The 15,514-nt window shown below is 29.2% G+C and overlaps 1 protein-coding gene across 3 annotated transcripts in view; it reads right to left on the reverse strand.

Annotated features, from left to right (window-relative positions):
• LOC128867922 (plectin) overlaps positions 1-15,514 on the reverse strand; it is a 226,479-nt gene that overhangs the window by 79,855 nt on the left and 131,110 nt on the right. The gene's annotated exons all lie outside the window — the stretch shown is intronic.

The following is a 15,514-nucleotide window of genomic DNA, read 5'->3' on the forward strand; positions in this document are numbered from 1 at the left end:
TGAGATTGTTTGCTTGGCTTGATTGCATTGGTTTTGTTTGTTGTTCTTTGTTAATTGCTTGCTTGCTTGCTTACTTGGTTGCTTGCTTGCTTGGTTAGTTGGTTGTGAAGAAGAAGAGCGTTTTTATTTGGAAATGTGCTAAGTATGTTTTTACTCTCTTACTATTGTTGTTTGTTGGCTTGCTTGTATGTTGTTTGTATGAGCTAAGTATTTAAGTGAGGTCAATTAAATTTGTTTGTTTGTTTGTTTGCATGTTTTTTCTTGGTCTTTTGGTTGTTTTGGAAAGAGGTTTTGGCAGCGATTTTGCGATTACTGCGCTCGCTGATCAACTATTTGCGCGTGCGGTCAATGCAAACTGGCTGATGTAGAATGCGCATGACCTTGAACTCACATCTACATACACACTGACGATGGCACGCAATACGTGCCGCCATACGGGGTGCGGTTAGACGGGCTGCCACTTATCGGGGCGGGGGCACGTGGCATACTAAATATTTATTTGCTAGTTATAGGTATGTGTGTGTATGCGCCAAATATCAAATATCAAACGCATGTCGAACAAACACTGCGCCAAACGAAATCATATAACTACATACATTGAACAATTTTCAAGTACTTGCACACTAAATTAAGTAACAAAATATTCAACTGCATACTAATTAATTGTCTGGTACTTGTACTTGTACTGGTACTGGTATTGGTATTGGTAATGGTACTGTTAACGTTAAACATATATTTTAGTTAATTCTATGCTTTTATAAATGGCTTTCTGTTTGACTTTTTTTCTTTTTGGTTTTTTTTGTTTTTATTTTTGGTTTTGCTTTCGTTTTGGTCTCTCTTTTCATCATATTCATCACCAAAATTTCAGATTTTGAGCGAACACTTACGGACTACTGGCCCCATTCAATTTTTGCTTAACGCTGCTTTGTATGAATACTTTTCAAAATATATAATTAAATAGTTACATAAAAAAATTTATCGGTTTTTTCGCAAAATTATTGCATCTGACATGCATTAAAAAAAATTTTTTTTTTCACCAATGCAGCTGTATGACAAATTAGGCTGCTCAGTTGTGGCATTCAATAGATTCGGTTTTGCGTTCTTTGTTGTTATTTACAATTTTGATTTTATTTGCATTTTTATTTGTATTTTTTAGTTTAAGAAATTCCGAAATATCACCTAAAATACGAATACTAATTTGATTAAAAAATTATTAAAAATATTTAGCTTACTTTACAATAATGTTTTGTAATAATTTTGTTTTCAACTTTTAAGTAATTACACTTTAAAAGCCGTGAAGTGAGCAATTTCAAAAGGACTTGAGGAGGATTGTGATTCATAAATTCTTTCATATAAAATTTATTTAAAAATTATTTTAAGTGTCTTTTGTTTTTAATTAATTTTATTTGGCAAGCCTCTCTGCAAAGTGTAGCAGATGTGGGTGGGTAGTAGTGTATTTGGGAGAAAGGTCATTAAAAAAGTAACAAAAAAAAAAAATGAAGAAAAATATAGAAAAATCCACTCATCATTTATATTACACTTTGGCTTAAGAAGTTGTTGTAGTATTTGTGTTAAGCGTGACGTGAGTTGCTGCTGTATTGAAGGAAATATTGAGTTTATTCTTACTTAAGAACTGTCTAAGGGAGCTGCTGCACTCAAAAGTTAAACATTTTCGTGTATATGAGAGACTTAGGGTAAAGTGCTCTAGAATGGTCGAACTCGTGTCTCAAAACTGCATATCAGTGTATGTATGTTGGTATGTATGCATGTATATGTGCGTATTGTGCTGAGTGTGCCAATAAATGCAAACGAATGTTGTGATTGGTTTATATTTGCCCAATATTTTTTGTTGCTCTCCGACCCTAACTCTTTCGGCTAATATTCGGCTGTGTTCAGACTGTTGTCAAATGCAGAAAGTAATTAAATTAGGCAAAGTTTTAGATGCATATAGAAGTAACGTGCAAAAATATATGTATGTATGTATATTATTGTCATTGATTTATTCAGTAAGAATGACATGGAAAATTAAATTTCAATCATATCGATCAAGTTGAGAGTAGTTAAGGCAAGTGAGAGAAGTGAGAGTGAACAAAAAAAAATAAAAACAATAGAGACAGCGACAGTTACAATCAGAGACATAGAGACACATTAAAAAATTATACACAACAGGAAGAGAAAACAGGAAAATAAATGAGCGATTGCTGCAACCACAAGCAAATTTGATGTATACGAGTAACTTTATTGAAAAAAAAAAACAATTTCTTTTGGCAAATACTTAGTAGGTGCGCGTGTGTGTGTTTCGATGAAGTTTGATGAATGAATAAAAAAAATTTTTTTTTTTAATTTTAATTTTTTTTAATATTTTTAATAAAAATTTAATAAACATATTTTTTTTTTTATTTAAATTTTTTTTTCTTAATTTTCTTCAAGATTAATTTTAATTTTTTTTCATATAAAAAATTTGTTTTTTAATCTTTTTGGTGTAAGTGCAAAAAAATCATACGAAAATTAGTTTGCGGCGCTTGTTTGCTTTTTATCGTGTTGTTTTTGGTATTGCTGAACGAGTAAGACTTTTATCGAAAAAAATTGGCAAATATTATATTTGGTAAGTGTGCGTGTGTGTGTTTCGATGAAGTCTGATGAATGCATTTTGTTTTAATAAAAAAAAATTTAATCACAAATAATAAATAAAAGCTTGAATTAAAAAAACTTTTTTAATTAAAAAAAAAAAATAATTAGGAGAAAAAAAAAAATTTCATTTTAAATAAAAGAAAAATATTTTTTTAATTTAATTTTAAAAATTAAAAAAAAAACTTTTTTAAAAATTAAGTTAAGAAAGTTTTTTTTTAATTTTTTGTTTTGCTTTTAATTTAATTTTTATTTTAAAAATGTTTAAAAAAGTTTTTTTTTGTTATTTTTTTGCTGAAAGTGTATGAAAATAAAAAATCTTACGAAGACTAATTTGTGGCTTGTGGCGCTTGTTTGCTTTTTGTCTAATTGTTTTTTGTTTCGGTGAACGAGTAAGAATTTTATTGAAAAAAAAAATTGGCAAATACTTAGTAAGTGCGCACGCGTGTGTTTCGATGAAGTCTGATGAATGAATTTAAAAAAAAATTTAATTTTTCATTTTTTTTTATTTTTCTATAAGATTAATTTTTTTGTTCATATACAATTTTTTTTTTTTGGTGCAAGTGTAAGAAAATCTTACTAAAATTTGTTTGCGGCGGTTTGTCTTTTGTCTTGTTCTTTTTAATTTAATATTTTTTAATTAAAATTTTTTTTTAAATTTTTTTCTCTTTAAGATTAATTCAAACTTTTTTTCATATAAAAATTTTTTTTTTTGATTTTTTTGTTGTAAGTGTAAGAAAATCTTACGAAAATTAGTTTGCGGCGCTTGTTTGCTTTTTGCCCTGTCGTTTTTGTGTTTTAATGTTCGTTTTAAAGTTTGATGAATGCATTTTTTAATTCAAAAAAATTTAAATCAAAAATATTTAATAAATAAAAGTATGAATTAAAAAATTTTAAATTTGTGTTTCAAATTTTTAATTGAATTTTAAAAATTATTTAAAATTTTTGTTTTAAATTTTTAAATTTAAATTAAAAAAAGTTTTTTTTTTTTTTAATATTTATAATTTAATTTAAAAAAGCTTTATTTTTATTTTTAAAATTAAATGTAAAAGGTTTTTTTACTTTTTTGCTGTAATTGTGTGAAAATCATGAAAATCTTACGAAAACTAGTTGGTGGCGCTTGTTTGCTTGATGCCTTGTTGTTTTTGGGTTTTAATGAACGAACGTGTATTTATATGCCGATTGCATTTCATCGATCTATGTATGTATGTGTGTACATAGTATATTTAAGTATGCAAGTGTGCGCTTTGTATGATAGTTTATATGTGTGTATGTGTGTGCGCGTGCCGTTTGCTGTCTAATTGCATACAGTGAGAGTTAACGCTGTTCGCTCTTTGCTTCAAATTTTTTATATTTGAAATATCTTCGTTCATAACGGTAACATTTAAACAGAGAGACATACACAATGAGACAATGACACAATGCAAGGAAATGTTTGCCCTACCCAGGGGTGCATTGTGGTTGCGAGTTGCATAACTGAATTGTGCGCGTTTGCGACTGATGAGAGGAGTGAGGGTGTTCAGTTGATTGACTGCTTGTTTGGTTGGTTGTTTGCTTGACTGATTGACTGATTGACTATTTGCTTGGTTTCTTGCTTGTATGCTTGCTAAATTGCTAGACTGCTGGATTAGCTGGTTGGCTGGTTGAGCGGCTGGCTGGCTGACGTAGCTACTTTACTTTAATTATTCTTATTATTCTTTTTTTGTTTTGTTCTGTTCTTGCATAGGACTCTACAGTCTTAAGCTGCTACTCAGCTGCTGGGTTATCTGTTTAATTTTTTTTCTCTTTGGTAAAGTTGTGTGTTTAACTTGCTTTTGAATTATTGAAATATGTTTATATACAATTTTGTACTTTCTAGTTTCCTTTGCATTTCGCCGTTCACTTGGTGTGTATCAACAAATCGTTAATTATGTAAATATATCGAGTTATATATTCATACGTAATAAGTTGTATATACAAAACCAAAAAGTAATATATATATTTATATATACTTGTAGTAGTTAAGTTGAAAAACTGCAGTTCAAGAGTGAAAGTGAATTAAGTTCTGAGTTGGGAAATTTTACAAGTATTAAGTATTAAAAAAAATAAAAAATTGAAAACTTCCAATCATCGTTACTTCAGCGCGGGTTACACGTTTTCGCCATTAATTATTTTATCATTTTATCGTTCCATTGTGCACATTTGATCGCGCGCGCTATTGTTTTGTTTTTTCGGATGAAATTTTCTAAGGCGAATAAGAGTGAATGCTACATTTTTTTCTCGTTTAAGTACAATCGAAATCAGTGTTGCATGTGGTGGTAGTATTCCAAGTACCAAATATACGAGTACTTATAAAAGAGAAAATTGTATGTTCAATTATAGAGAGACAGAGAGAGAGAGAGTAACGGCGCATTCGCTTATTAATTAGTAACAGGAATGTATTTGATTATTTTCATTCAGCAAAAAGTATTACAAAAGCTTATTGTAAACAGTATCAATTATCGGATTGAAAGAATTATTATTTATTAATTGAAAAACAAAAAAAAATTTAATTAACTTTGTACGTTAATGTTCGAATGTGTGGCATATGAACAACACAACTGGAGTAATGGATTTTTTAAGTTCTATGTTTGAAATTGTTTAAAACAAATTAAAATTGCATTGTTCGACTTTTCCTTTTCTATGTGTTTTTGTACTTTATTTAATTTATTTTTAATTTTTCATGTTTATTTATTTAGTTTTATATTTAACAAAAAAATAAAAAAACTAGAAAAATAAAATTTTGAATTTTTTTAAATTGTTTAAAACATATTAAAATTGCTTTGCTTGACTTTCCCTTTTCTATGTATTTTTATTTTATTCAATTAATATAAATTTTTTATGTTTATTTATTCCTTTTTTATTATTATATTAAAAAAAAAATTAAAAAAAAGAAAAATAAAATTTTTTGTTAAATTGTTTAAAACAGATTAAAACTGCTTTGCTCGACCTTTCTTTTTTATGCATTTTTGTTCTCATTTTTGTAATTTTTTTAATTTTATTTATTGTATTTTCTTTTTTAATTATTATTTTTCATTTTGATATTGAACAAAAATTTTAAAGATTTAAAAAGAATATCTGTTTTTAAGTTTTCTTTTGTTTTTCTTTTAATTAAATTTTTGAAAACGAATTAAAATTACTTCGCTGGATTTGTCTTTTTCTGTGCATTTATTTATTTTTATTTTCTTTGATTATTGAAAAAGCTTTTGTGAGAAAAAATGCAAGTAAAACTAAATTCTCAATATTCAATTTTTTTTAATTTCCATTTAAATATAAGAAAATCAAAAAAAATTTAAACAAACAAAAAAATTTTAGTTTTCTAATTTTTTAGTTTCTTTTTATATATAAGAAATTAAAAAAATATTTAAATGAAAAAAATTAATTTCTATTAAAAAAAAAATGGAAAAGTAAAATATTTTTTATTTAAAAGAAAATTAAAAAGTTAAAACGTAAAAAAATTTCAATTAAAAAAAAATTTTAATTTAAAAAAAAAAATTTTGATGAAAAGATTTTAGTTTCTTTTTAAATATAAGAAATACAACTTTTTTTCCAATTTTTGTTTTATTTCTTATATATAAAAAGAAATTTAAATTTTTGTTTATATTTTATTTAAAAAAGCTTTTTTGTTAAGAAAAATTTAAGAAGGAAGAAAATTGAAATTTTTTTTAATTTCGTTTTTTTAATTTTGTTCCAAATTTTTTTCGTTAAACAATTTTTATTTTCTCTTTTTTTAATTTTTGTTTAAATTTGTTGCTATTTAATTCGTTTTTTACTCAAATTTTTATTAATTCTTGAAAGAACAACTTAAAAACTAAATTTTTTTTATATATATTTTTTTTATTAAAGGAGTTTTATTAAATTTTTTATAAAAAATATTGTTTTTTGATAAAAAAATTGAGAGAAGGAATTAAAACAGTCAGAATACGTAAATTTTTGTTTTAACTTCGTTTTTTTGTATTTTTTTTTGTTTTTTTAATTTTGATTTAATTTTTTTAATGAAACAAATTTTATTTTCAGTTTTTTAAATTTATTTTTATTAATGTTTTGACTTAAAGTTCTTTTTATTTCAATTTGTTTTTAATTCTTATAAAAAAAAATAGAAAACTAAATTTTTTTTATATAAATTTTCTTTTTTAATTTTTAATGAAGGATTTATTACTAAGTTTTTATTAAAAAAATTGTTTTTCGTTAAAAAAACTTAAAAAGGAATTAAAACAATCAGAAAATTTAAAAATTTTTATAACTTCGTTTTTTTAATTCTTTTATTTTTTTTAATGAAACAAATTTTACTTTCTCTTTTTTAAATTTATTTTTAATTGTTTTTTATTTAAATGTAATTTGTTCCAATTTTCGTTTGATTTAATTTTTTTTTATTAAAAAAATTTTATTTTCTCTTTTTTAATTTATCTTTAATTTTGTTGTTATTTAAATTTTTTTTTATTTCAAATTTTTTTAATTCCTATAAAAAAAATTAGAAAATTAAAATTTAAACTTTCTTTTTACTTTTATTAAAGGAGATATTTATGAAGATTTTTATTACAAAAATTGTGTTTTGTTTAAAAAAATCTTAAAAAGAATTAAAAAAATCAGAAAATTGAAAGTTTCGTTTAACTTCGTTTTTTTTTAATTATTTTAATTTTGTTTTAATTTTTTTAATGAAACAAAGTTTACTTTCTCTTTTTTAAATTTATTTTTAATTTTGCGTTTACTTAAAGTTCTTTTTTTCAATTTGTTTTTAATTCTTATAAAAAAAATTAGAAAACTAAAATTTTTTTATATAAATTTGTTTTTTAATTTTTAATAAAGGAGTTATTCATGAAGTTTTTTATTAAAAAATGGTTTATTGTTTAAAAAAATTTAAAAAGGAATTCAGAAAATCGGAAAATTGAAATTGTTTTTTAATTTCGTTTTTGTTATTTTTTTTATTTTGTTTTAAATATTTTTATTGAAAAAAACTTTACTTTCTCTTGGTTACTTATTTTTAATTTAATTCTTTATTTAAATGTTTTTTTATTTCAATATGTTGTTAATTCTTATAAAAACAAAACAAATTAGAAAACTAACACTTTTTTTATTTATAATATTTTTATTAAGAAATATTTAAAATGAAATAAAAAAAATTAGAAAAGGTTTTTTATTTTTATGTTATTTTTTTTACTTTTGTTTTACATTTTTTTTTTCAATTAATTTCCTTTTTTTAAATTTATTTTTAATTGCATTTTTTTGTATTTCAATTTTTTTTGATTCTTGTTCCATTTGTGGATCAACATCAAGACGCGCGCCACAAATAGGAGGAACAGCCGAAAAGAGAGTAAGCGCCTTTTATATATATTTTTATAAAAAGAAATTCAAAAAATTAGAAAATTAAAAATTTTTTTTAATTATTTTTATTTTGTTTTAAATTTTTCTTAAATAAAAAAATTTAATTTTTTTTTTTTAATTTATTTTTAATTATTTTTAATTTTGATTTGATTTACAGTTTTTTTTTTTTGATTTTTTGTCTTTAATTTAAAATGCTTTAAATTTTTTTTTTGTTTTTATGTATTTTTAATTTAAATTTTTTATGTTATTAATTATTTTTTTTTTGTGACTAAAAAAATGTTTTAAATTTTTTTTTCAATTTCTCGTTTTATGTAAAAAGATATTAACAAAAACAATTTTCCGTATTTTTATTTTTTTAATATCTTTTTTTATATTTTGTTGTAAACTTTCGTTAATCAAAAAAGTTTGTTTTCTATTTTTTTAAATTTATTTGTAGTTATTTTTTAATTTAATTATTTTTTTATTACAAAAAAAAATTTATTTAAAATGTTTTGAATTTTTTTTTGCTTGCAATAATTTTTTTCTTTTCATGTAATTTTTATTAAAACTTTTTTTAAATTTATTTTATTTTAAATTTTGTGTTAAGTAAACACTTTCGTTTTCCATATTTTTGAATTTATTTTTAGTTATTTTTTAATTTAATTATTTTTTAAGTACAAAAAATTTTAATTTAAAATGTTTTAAATTTTTTTGTTTGCAATCATTTTTCTCTTTTTATGTAATTTTAATTAAAACTTTTTGCTTAATTTCCTTTATTTTAATTTATTATAAATTTTGTGTTAAGTAAAAACTGTTTTTGTTTTTAATTTATAATTATAAAACATTTTTTTTTTATAAAAACTAAAAAAAAAAATTCTTGCTTGCAATAACTTCCCTGTATTCAGTGTTGTTGTTTTTCGTTTTAGTTTGTTTACTACTTTCGCACATCACGTTATAATAACAATAAATAAAAAAACAACAAATAATGTGTAATCAATTATTTTACGAAAAAAATTGTGTCGGCACATTGGTAGCACAATGCACCGTTTACACAGAGCCAATTAATTGGAGCCATTAACCATCGATAAGTTTCGTGAAAAATCTATCTTTTGGCAATAAAATGACAAAAGAATTATTCATTTCGTTCGTTCGTTCGGCTAGCCTCTAGTTCTGCTCACGTTCTTCCTTGTTTCTTCATTTTCAAATACTGCTAAATACTTCGTTTCCTTATTGAACTACTAGCAATGGTTCAAATAGAGATTCACTATTTTCATGGTTTCTTTTCAAAATGATTTTGTTTTTATTCGGCTAGTTAGTTAGTTTTATATTAGTTCGTTAGTTGGTATGCTGTTTTGTTATTGTTTTTGTAGCTGTTGTTTCAGTTGATTTTGGCTAATCAAACACTATAACTGTTTGTGCATTGATCTGCTTTTATATATATTTAACACAATATTACTTTTTGATTATGCAATTAAATAGTTAAGGTTTTGAAGAAAATTTCAGCATATTGCAATACTTCAAAAGTGGCAACAATACATTCAAAAGTAGATTTTGTTCAATTACAAGCACAAATGTAAATATATGAAAGAACAAAGCAAAGGTGAATTAAGTAGAAATGAGAAAAAGCTTAATTACAGCAAAGCGTTTAATTGAAAAAACTATGTAATGCTAAGTAGTAAAAACAAACGCATAGAACTTCAGAAATTCTTTAAATCTAATGGATGGTTTTTTGTTTTTTTTTTTTTGGTTTTTTAAATAAAAAGTTTTAGATAAAAGGTATATAATGTATACTAACTAAACTAAAAACTTCACTAACATAACTAATTACTAGTATTTAAGATTTGTATTTACTGGATATTTTTATGAATCGTGTGAAATTCTTCTACGCTATACAAATTCAATCTGCGAGACTTGCATCTGATAATACGACGACCTAAGGCACTTAACGCTGGCTTTTGGTTACTGATAAAACTTGTTGCAAGACTTTTATGTCCCTTTAAATAATACTCATTTTTTATTTGGTTTATTAGCAACAAAACCTAGGCAATGGAAACTAGAGGTTTCTCACAATTTGAATGGTTGCGCTTTGATTAAATTTCTTATCAGAAAGGGAATAAGCCGAAACAACTACGTTTACGTGGAAGCACTGGCCTAAGCATATCGCTTGTGAGCTTAGCGGTTATAAACGTCGCTAAATTGTTGTTGCTTCACACACAAATTATCATTTGGCGCGCAGCGTAATACTCTAGCGAGCAGTGAAGTGATGAATCGAAAAAGAGGCAAGTGTCATTTCATATCTCAAAGTTGTGTGAACATAAAGTTGAAGACAAAATGGTAAAAGCAGCACATTTTGACAAGTTTTGAGATATTTATTTATTTTGAAATTTGAATCATTATTTTCATAAAAGTACAGCTCATTGTCTAATAAAGCCCGTCTAAATCCATATTTCAAACTTTAAATTAGAAAAATGCATACAAATTCCAGAGTTTTTTATGCAAGCTTGGAAGTTCTAGCAAATTTTTTTGTATGCAGTTTTATAGCTTATTAGATTTTAGTAAAAGAAGGTGCAAGTTTGAAGTTGCTAAAAAGTTCCGTTGATTTTTGGCAATTTTTTTTCCTTACGGTGTTGCGCATTTACTCCATAAAATAAAAATCTGCATTCGTTATATGGAGAAAATGCGCAAAGGAGGGCATAGACTATGGTAGGCAAACGAAGTAGAAGAGAACCTTCTAGCAATAGTAGACAGAAACTGGTGGAAGACAGTACGTAAAGACCAAGAATGTCGAAAAGTTTTCTTGAAGAAAAAAAAAGACTCACAAGGAGTCTCACTCGCCTAATGGGGACTGTGAAGTTAAACAGAGAGAGCAGACAGCTCTGATTCCGATACTTTCTTGTTTTGTTATTTACTTGTATTATTAGTAGGAATAGCTGGGGTGATGTGCAATACTTTTCTTCTTGATGTCAAATTAATTAGGCAAGTGAAATGGTTGCGGTACCATGCTGGTATTCCCCAATTAACATTAAAGCCTTTTTGATGTCATTTTGAGACCTCCAACGGACAGATAACTACAGCTAACCAGAGGTGTTGATGTAATGGCGAAGGTTGATGGGATTTAGGTTGGCGCACTGCCCCAGGCTGTCAAAAAAAGGAGCATCCAGTGACCTTAATCGTCTAGCTGTTAAATCTGGACAAATAATGAAAATTCGTCTGTTGTGATGCCATGCAGGGGAGAGAAGAAAGGAGAAGGGAAGAAAGAAGGAGCCTTGCGATTGGAGGCGATGATGACCATGCATTTTACGACGACGCCGACGGTGACTGATTACGTTCGTAATTAGCCGCAATAAGTTACTGAAGAACTTCACCAAATTTATGATATTTAGACCCGCTATATCCGCAGGCGTAGCGAAAAAATCAGAGCTCAGAAGTCTAAATCTTTGCGAGACGAGAGCTGGGCAGCTGAGAAGAAGGTGTTGAGATGATTCCACCTCGTTCTCAAGACAGCTTCTGACAGACGAACTTGAGGTAATCCTAAGTCTCACCGCATGAACACCTAAGAATACCCACCAAATTCGAGAGCTGGGGCTTTGTTAATCGTAGGAGCGCTCGCTGAGTTGACTCGAGGCCCATCTTTCCAGGAGCATACCACAGGTTCTTAAGAAACAATGGGGGTTAAATGATAAATCTAGCTTTTCCGCGTGTGTGCCGCTCGTCCAATAAGCGGTAAATAAGGCTACGGGTTTGGAAATTGAATGACGTGAAGCCCCAGAACTTTCTGAGTCTTCCGTCTAAACTGTGCTTTCTTGAGGAATAAGTTGTGCAATTCCTTTTAACAACATTCAGGAGGGTGCCATTGACCGGGTAGGAGATCCCTGAAACCAATTCGGTCGACTCATTTCTGGCAAGCTCATCAGAAATTTCATTTCCCTCAATGTTTCTGTGTCCAGTAACCCATATGCGATAAATGTTACCTGCACACCCAAGAGATTTGATCGGCTCCTTACAAGAATTAACCAGTTTGGATCTACACAATGACATCGCCAGAGTCTTGATCGCGGCTTCACTGTCGGAGCAAATCTTGATATTGTACTCGCTCCCACGTTCCCTAAGCGTTTTGCATGCCTGCAGAATAGTTAAGACTTTTTTCTGCCTGAAAAACACTAGCAGTACTTGGCAGATTTAAAGAAACAGATAAATTTTCTGAATAAAATTAATTTGAAACTTAAAATTTTGACTTATCATTTTGTCACTCGAAGAGATCAAAAGAACATCAAAACAGTGGATTACAAATAATTTTGTGTTTTAATTAAAAACTGCTTCTTGATGGGAAAAAATACCGTGCAAGCGAGGCAATGGCTTGAGAGTTGTTATGGGGACACCGCTCCATCGCTCTATCAGAAACAGCAATAAATCAATAGTTTGCTGACTTCAGACTGCCTGACGTGCTCGCAGACACACCGATGATACACTACGCAGTGGGCGCCCAAATGATGTGACAAAGGATCAAAGAAATCCACAAAATCGTTTTGAATGATCGAAAAACGTAGTTGCGTCAGTTAGCTGACATTGACAAAACATCAAAAGATCGCGTTGACTTTATGTTGCATAGACATTTGACTATGAGAAAGCTTTATTCAAAGTGGGTGCCGCCTTTGCTCACTGTTCACCAAAAATAAGGAGTTACAAGTCCATCAAAACAATGGCGAAACTATGATACATGAATAGATCTTCGAATAGCAGCCACATCCATCCCATTCACCACATTTGGCTCCCAGCGTCTGCTGGCTGTTCGCCGCCCTAAAAAATACTGCACGCAGGTAGAAGAGGTTATCGCTTTCGGTTGTTCTTTCGCGCGAAAGAAGAGGCTATCGCTGAAGCGGAGGCTTTTCGCTATCTTCAGAAAAAAGTTAAGTTGCTCTAGAAAATTTAGGCGCCTTAACATTACGTTTGGTTCATCCCACAGCGCCAGTTCTGCTTACCAAAAGTGGCCCACTGGGCACATTATATCATAACCTCAACCTTCATATCAAAAAAGGGGAGGTTCTTACCCATTTAAAGTTTGAGAATAGGTTAAAATCGTTTCGACCCTAAGGCCTCTAATCATTCGCTTTACCAGATAAGATTATTTTATATAATTTTTAAATGCACCAGCTACCCGGAGGAAAACTTCAGAGGGAACCAGCTACTAGATGGTTCGATTGGTCTTTCGCCCCTATACTCAATTCTGACAATCGATTTGCATGTCAGATTGAAATGTTAGAGCGGCGCTGGAGTGATTGCGTTGTTCGAGATGGAAATTACGTTAATGAAGCAGGTTAATTTTTGAACAAAAAAAAAAAAAACGTTCTTTCTTAGCTAGACCTTGAACTTTTGAGCCCATGTGTTACCATAATTTTACTATCAACTAAATCAAAAAATTTCTCTCTCCTAACTCTAGTATTTTTGTGGCTATTTATTAACCTGCAAGTCTTCAAAACATCTTTTACAGTGTGTTAAGAAAATATGAACCAACGCTGTCTTATAATTTAAATATACTTTTCTGACTTTAGGCGTAAACAGTTGATAATCTTTTCCTGCATTACTAACACTTAGCTTTGCTTTAAATATTTAATCCATATGTTCCAATATTGGCTACCTTATTCGCTTGGTTTTGTGTAACTTTTATTTAAAAATCATTTCTTTGGATCAGCAAGAACGGAACTCTGAAATAATTCTTCTGTCATTTCGAATAAATGTGGGTAAATATAATTGGAACTATAACTAAAATACTTGGCACATCTAGCAAAAGTTTTCACACGCATTTCATTGCCAATACAAACACATGCATGCAAAGCAAGGATGAGGCAAAAGAACCTACACATACACATACACAAATAAACACATCGGAAAAACAAGGATAATTATTGAGGTTAAAATAAATGATTAATTTGAAAGTAACCGAAAAAAACTAGAAAACCAATCGAAGAAAGTTAAAGCTACGAATATCGAATAAAATGAAAAAAATGTTGCATGAAGGAATGGTCGAATGCGAGGTAATGTAGTGGAAATGTATTGATTGAGCTTAAGCGGAGAAGTTGGAAAAATAATGATTTCACCTAAGTGTGCACACACCGACGATATTTACGCGTTTTCAGATAAGTTTGATAAATTGAAGAATTCCCAAAAAATATTCGAATGACTGAATGGAGGATTTGTAAGAATTATCTCTGAGTTAATTAGTAAGTTATTGTGTTTGCATGAACAAGCAGATGCTCACGCACACAAGTACGAGTGCCCCCTTACACACACACACACACACATAAATAATGGCGGATATTAAGTGAATAACAAACATTTCATGAGGTCTGAAATAAATAAGTGGCAAAAAAATTGAAATTGAAATGTCAGACTTAAGGCGAAAGCAATCAGAGATAAAGCGAAGAATGAAAAAGTCACAATTCCATTTTGGGCCAAAATCATTGCTTGCGTAACTAACTGCTAGGCGAGCGACCCAACGACCCAGCGCAGACGACAAACCACACAAAAGAGGAGTGTAGAATGTAGAGTGTGGAATGTTAGGCGTAGAAAGGAGGCCATTTACAAATACAAGGCACGTAGCACGTAGACAACAGGACGCCTACGGGCGGTAAGCTGAGAGCTGAGAGCAAACGACGAGCAGCGACACACAGCAGTGGATGCTTGATTGCGCATAAAGAGGCAGAAAGCAAACGCATACGTGCGAGGAAAAGAAAAGAGCGCCGTCACAAGTGTGTATGTGTGTGTGTGTGTGTATAAGGTGCATATACATATATATGTGCATATGAATAACAGAGAATGCCCTACACACAGCTATGCACATAAAGAGAGATACGGCGAGGTAGGGAGCGCGTGAAGAGTGTGTTTGGGCAGCAGAGAAAACGAGAGCAAAATAAATGTTTTAACTGAATTTCTCTGCAAGCGTTAAGCAAAGCAGTTAAAATGCTGATACTACAAATAACTGTATGCCATCTGCGGTTGTGGCAAGTGTGCCACCACATGGCGGTACAGGGGAAGACTAGCAGTTTTCGTCCTCGGACAAGTTCTACTTTTCGGTGCCAACTTCTCTAATCAAGCAGCAACAACAATAGCATCATACAGCCATACACACACACACACAGACACACACACACATATATACACACTCGCCAAATGGCTCTGGTTTCCCATGGTAATGAATACAGAAATAGAAAGACAATTTTTTGGTTATCTCAGGGTTTCTATTTCTTCTTCTTAGTTTTCTGTGTCATTTCGGCCTGATAACGCAGTGGCGGCATTGTAGTCGTCGCTAAAAAAGAAAGCCTCGAGACAGCTACAGGGGCAATGGCGGCATAACGACATAAAATTACTGCTGGGGCGACAGAGCAGTGGCAACAAGAAAAACGAATTGCAAAACAACAAAAAAAAAAAAATTGACCAAGAATGTGCGCAAAAAAGAAGTAGAGGGCCGACTCGCACTCTCGTAGATGTGGGCAGCCGCAGGCATTACTAGTTACAGTTACTACTGTCGTGTTTATGTGCGGTTGCGTTTGTGTGCGCAAAGTTAAAACTG

The sequence above is a fragment of the Anastrepha ludens genome, chromosome 6 (genome assembly GCF_028408465.1).
Source record: "Anastrepha ludens isolate Willacy chromosome 6, idAnaLude1.1, whole genome shotgun sequence".
NCBI classification, from domain to species: domain Eukaryota; kingdom Metazoa; phylum Arthropoda; class Insecta; order Diptera; family Tephritidae; genus Anastrepha; species Anastrepha ludens.